Below are 6,194 nucleotides of genomic sequence, written 5' to 3' on the forward strand. Positions count from 1 at the left end.
GCAGTTACAGTACATGCAGTACTATTTCTATTTGAGAAGTCAATAAAGGCATAAGTGGCGTTCCGTAGAAGTAGAGAATGTGCATGCTGTATCCATTTATGAGGTATATCAAAGAATATATATCACAAGAATGAGTATTCCGCGATTTTTGCATGAGAAATTTGTAACAGAGAGCTCCAGTGAGTGATGCCCGCCCTCATAAGGGCGGATGTATACATACTAAATAAGACTTGATTTAATAGATATTATACATGTCACATTAAATAGAATTATGATAATAGTTTTTGCAATTGTAAACTATTTTATAATACATATTTATTAACAAATAGTGTACATTCACTTTTACAGACAATTATTTACTAACATGCTAAGTTAGTTCACAAAAAAGGCCTAACACAGCAACACCAAAAATCAATGAATCGTTACTCAGCACGGCCTATTCTTTACCATTGCCGTGTACTACTCTACGCCCGGTAAATTAAGTATTGTTTTTATGATATAAATTAGTATAAAATACATGTTATTAATAGGACAAAATGTTAAATGTTATTAACATGTATTTGTTTTACCAGAAACAAATTAAATATAGGAATATTATTAAACAATCCTTCGTGAAAACGCGTAAACACCAACACGCCCGGTCACGCTATCGTAGCGCCCGGTTGATAAAGCAAACTGTTTATACGGCAGTTTTTACTAAATAAATTGCATAAAACGAACAATTAAATATCCAAATAGTATTTAACATGATGTTGGCATGTAGTTGATAACATTTTTTATCATGAAAATACTACCGGTGGTCTAGCCTTTGATTATTGAAATCGTCACAAAAAGTTGTATACATCCCAGATACATCTACACTTATGGCGGCGCCCTACCACATGGACAATAATATTACTGTTACAGGGAAAATCGCGGATTACTCATTCTTGTGATTATATTCTTTGGGTATATTCAGAGCGTCATTTCGGAGCATTTCGACGATCGAGCATTCTCTACTTCTACGGAGCGCCATTTATGCCTTTATTTATTTACGAAATAGAAATAGTACTTCGGTAGCTGCTCCAGTGGACCAAATTTAGCACTAGTGGAGCGCAGTGATAAAATAGAAATAAGTCACTAATTTTAATATCTTTTCGTATGTTAATACACTGTGCTCAAGTGGACACAATTTGGCGCCAGTGAGGAGCACAGTGATATAAAATAGAAATAAGTCACTGAATTTTAATATCTTTTCGTATGTTAATAACACTGTGCTCAAGTGGACCTAATTTGGAGCCAGGGGAGCACAATGATATAAAATAGAAATAAATCACTGAATTTTAATATCTTTTTTGTATGTTAATACACTGTGCTCAAGTGGACCCAATTTTGAGCCAGGGGAGCACAATGATATAAAATAGAAATAAATCACTGAATTTTAATATCTTTTTTGTATGTTAATACACTGTGCTCAAGTGGACCTAATTTGGCGCCAGTGGAGCACAGTGATATGAAATAGAAATAAGTCACTGAATTTTAATATCTTTTCGTATCTGTGCTTAAGTGGACCCAATTTGGAGCCAGTGGAAAACAGTGATATAAAATAGAAATAAGTCACTGAATGTTAATATATTTTCGTATGTTAATACACTGTGCTCAAGTGGACCTAATTTGGCGCCAGTGGAGCACAGTGATATGAAATAGAAATAAGTCACTGAATTTTAATATCTTTTCGTATGTTATTACACTGTGCTCAAGTGGACTCAATTTGGAGGCAGGGGAGCACAGTGATATAAAATAGAAATAAGTCACTGAATTTTAATATCTTTTCGTATGTTAATACACTGTGCTTAAGTGGACCCAATTTGGAGCCAGTGGAGCACAGTGATATAAAATAGAAATAAGTCACTGAATTTTAATATCTTTTCGTATGTTAATACACTGTGCTCAAGTGGACCCAATTTGGAGCCAGGAGAGCACAGTGATATAAAATAGAAATAAGTCACTGAATTTTAATATATTTTCGTATGTTAATACACTGTGCTCAAGTGGACCTAATTTGGCGCCAGTGGAGCACAGTGATATGAAATAGAAATAAGTCACTGAATTTTAATATCTTTTTGTATGTTATTACACTGTGCTCAAGTGGACCCAATTTGGAGCCAGGGGAGCACAGTGATATAAAATAGAAATAAGTCACTGAATGTTAATATCTTTTCGTATGTTAATACACTGTGCTCAAGAAGTGGACCCAATTTGGAGCCAGTGTAAAACAGTGATAAAAAATAGAAATAAGTCACTGAATTTTAATATCTTTTTGTATGTTAATACACTGTGCTCAAGTAGACCCAATTTGGAGCCAGGAGAGCACAGTGATATAAAATAGAAATAAGTCACTGAATGTTAATATATTTTCGTATGTTAATACACTGTGCTCAAGTGGACCTAATTTGGCGCCAGTGGAGCACAGTGATATGAAATAGAAATAAGTCACTAAATTTTAATATCTTTTCGTATGTTATTACACTGTGCTCAAGTGGACTCAATTTGGAGCCAGGGGAGCACAGTGATATAAAATAGAAATAAGTCACTGAATGTTAATATCTTTTCGTATGTTAATACACTGTGCTCAAGAAGTGGACCCAATTTGGAGCCAGTGGAAAACAGTGATAAAAAATAGAAATAAGTCACTGAATGTTAATATCTTTTCGTATGTTAATACACTGTGCTCAAGTGGACCCAATTTGGAGCCAGTGGAGCACAGTGATATAAATAGAAATAAGTCACTGAATTTTAATATCTTTTCGTATGTTAATACACTGTGCTCAAGTGGACCCAATTTGGAGCCAGTGGAGCACAGTGATATAAAATAGAAAAAAGTCACTGAATTTTAATATCTTTTCGTATGTTAATACACTGTGCTCAAGTGGACCCAATTTGGCGCCAGGAGAGCACAGTGATATAAAATAGAAATAAGTCATTGAATGTTAATATATTTTCGTATGTTAATACACTGTGCTCAAGTGGACCCAATTTGGAGCCAGGGGAGCACAGTGATATAAAATAGAAATAAGTCACTGAATGTTAATATCTTTTCGTATGTTAATACACTGTGCTCAAGAAGTGGACCCAATTTGGAGCCAGTGTAAAACAGTGATAAAAAATAGAAATAAGTCACTGAATTTTAATATCTTTTTGTATGTTAATACACTGTGCTCAAGTAGACCCAATTTGGAGCCAGGAGAGCACAGTGATATAAAATAGAAATAAGTCACTGAATGTTAATATATTTTCGTATGTTAATACACTGTGCTCAAGTGGACCTAATTTGGCGCCAGTGGAGCACAGTGATATGAAATAGAAATAAGTCACTAAATTTTAATATCTTTTCGTATGTTATTACACTGTGCTCAAGTGGACTCAATTTGGAGCCAGGGGAGCACAGTGATATAAAATAGAAATAAGTCACTGAATGTTAATATCTTTTCGTATGTTAATACACTGTGCTCAAGAAGTGGACCCAATTTGGAGCCAGTGGAAAACAGTGATAAAAAATAGAAATAAGTCACTGAATGTTAATATCTTTTCGTATGTTAATACACTGTGCTCAAGTGGACCCAATTTGGAGCCAGTGGAGCACAGTGATATAAATAGAAATAAGTCACTGAATTTTAATATCTTTTCGTATGTTAATACACTGTGCTCAAGTGGACCCAATTTGGAGCCAGTGGAGCACAGTGATATAAAATAGAAAAAAGTCACTGAATTTTAATATCTTTTCGTATGTTAATACACTGTGCTCAAGTGGACCCAATTTGGCGCCAGGAGAGCACAGTGATATAAAATAGAAATAAGTCATTGAATGTTAATATATTTTCGTATGTTAATACACTGTGCTCAAGTGGACCCAATTTGGAGCCAGGGGAGCACAGTGATATAAAATAGAAATAAGTCACTGAATGTTAATATCTTTTCGTATGTTAATACACTGTGCTCAAGAAGTGGACCCAATTTGGAGCCAGTGTAAAACAGTGATAAAAAATAGAAATAAGTCACTGAATTTTAATATCTTTTTGTATGTTAATACACTGTGCTCAAGTAGACCCAATTTGGAGCCAGGAGAGCACAGTGATATAAAATAGAAATAAGTCACTGAATGTTAATATATTTTCGTATGTTAATACACTGTGCTCAAGTGGACCTAATTTGGCGCCAGTGGAGCACAGTGATATGAAATAGAAATAAGTCACTAAATTTTAATATCTTTTCGTATGTTATTACACTGTGCTCAAGTGGACTCAATTTGGAGCCAGGGGAGCACAGTGATATAAAATAGAAATAAGTCACTGAATGTTAATATCTTTTCGTATGTTAATACACTGTGCTCAAGAAGTGGACCCAATTTGGAGCCAGTGGAAAACAGTGATAAAAAATAGAAATAAGTCACTGAATGTTAATATCTTTTCGTATGTTAATACACTGTGCTCAAGTGGACCCAATTTGGAGCCAGTGGAGCACAGTGATATAAATAGAAATAAGTCACTGAATTTTAATATCTTTTCGTATGTTAATACACTGTGCTCAAGTGGACCCAATTTGGAGCCAGTGGAGCACAGTGATATAAAATAGAAAAAAGTCACTGAATTTTAATATCTTTTCGTATGTTAATACACTGTGCTCAAGTGGACCCAATTTGGCGCCAGGAGAGCACAGTGATATAAAATAGAAATAAGTCATTGAATGTTAATATATTTTCGTATGTTAATACACTGTGCTCAAGTGGACCTAATTTGGCGCCAGTGGAGCACAGTGATATAAAATGGAAAAAGTCACTGAATTTTAATATCTTTTCGTATTTAATATACACTATGCTCAAGTGGACCCGATTTGGAGCCAGGGGAGCACTGTGATATAAAAATAGAAATAAGTCACTGAATTTTAATATCTTTTCGTATGTTAATACACTGTGCTTACGTGGACCCAATTTGGCGCGCGCGCCAGTGAGCACAGTAATATAAAATAGAAAAAAGTCACTAAATTTTAATATCTTTTCGTATGTTAATACACTGTGCTCAAGTGGACCCAATTTGGCACCAATGGGAGCACAGGGAAATAGTCACATTCAAAAACATCGGGAAAAAATACTGGAATTTAAAAATATTTCAAACTTGGTATATACTGTATGTTCAATATCGGTTACTCCATCCGTAAACCAAAAGAAAAAATAGTTTCAAGCCACATCAGTGATTTTAATAAATTGCGTTCGCTTAAGATAATACTTATGAAAAAACGTACAATTCCGACACATAGGCCTATTATGTTAAACTCTAATAATGATTTTGACAATAAAAAAACGGTTAGGAATTCGACTTTTTCCCTGTAAATTGAGCAACTTAAATTAAAAATATACCAAGAAATATATATTGAAATCAAGGAGTATTTTTTTGTTACAAAATAAATGTTCGTATGTTAATACTGTGCTCCAGTGGATCCAATTTGGCGCCAGTGGAGCACAGGGAAATAGTCACATACAAAAACATCAAGAAGAAATACTTCTGGATTTCAAAAATATTTCAAACTTGGTACGTATATATAAGTTCAATATCGGTTACTCCATCCGTGATGCAAAAGAAAAATTTGTTTTAAGCCACATTAGTGATTTTAATAACTTGTGTTTGTCTAAGATAAATACTTATGAAAGAACATACAATTCCAACACATAAACTTAGCGATTAAAAAAAAGACATATTGAACGTGTAGTAACCTATTGAACGTATACTACCAAATTTCAAATGTGTAGGACAATTATTTTATGACGATCAAAATTTAAAGTTTAAAAAATCCTTAGTCGCATTTTTATCCGAATTATTACTCATTTTGTTTGTACTGTATTTTGACATGTTAAAATATGTTAAATGCATATCGCCGCAAATTACTCAATTATTATTTTTATGTTGGGTCTGATATGTTCGTTTTATTTATGCACCTGTGTTCTTAAGACATGACCTGAGCTCCATGATAAAACATTTAATTACTCCTGTGTTGTATTAAAAACCAATCAAATGAAGACGACAAAGTTTTATTAAATTTATTTTTTTTTATCACTAATTTTCTTCTTGATTCTGCTTGTATTGATGTGTGAGTTCCTGATATTCCTCTTTGTTCCTTAGGTCACCTAAGCAATGGAAGGAAAAACGTTTTAATTAAATTTC

This window comes from Antedon mediterranea, chromosome 6 (assembly GCF_964355755.1).
Source record: "Antedon mediterranea chromosome 6, ecAntMedi1.1, whole genome shotgun sequence".
Taxonomy (NCBI): Eukaryota; Metazoa; Echinodermata; class Crinoidea; order Comatulida; family Antedonidae; genus Antedon; species Antedon mediterranea.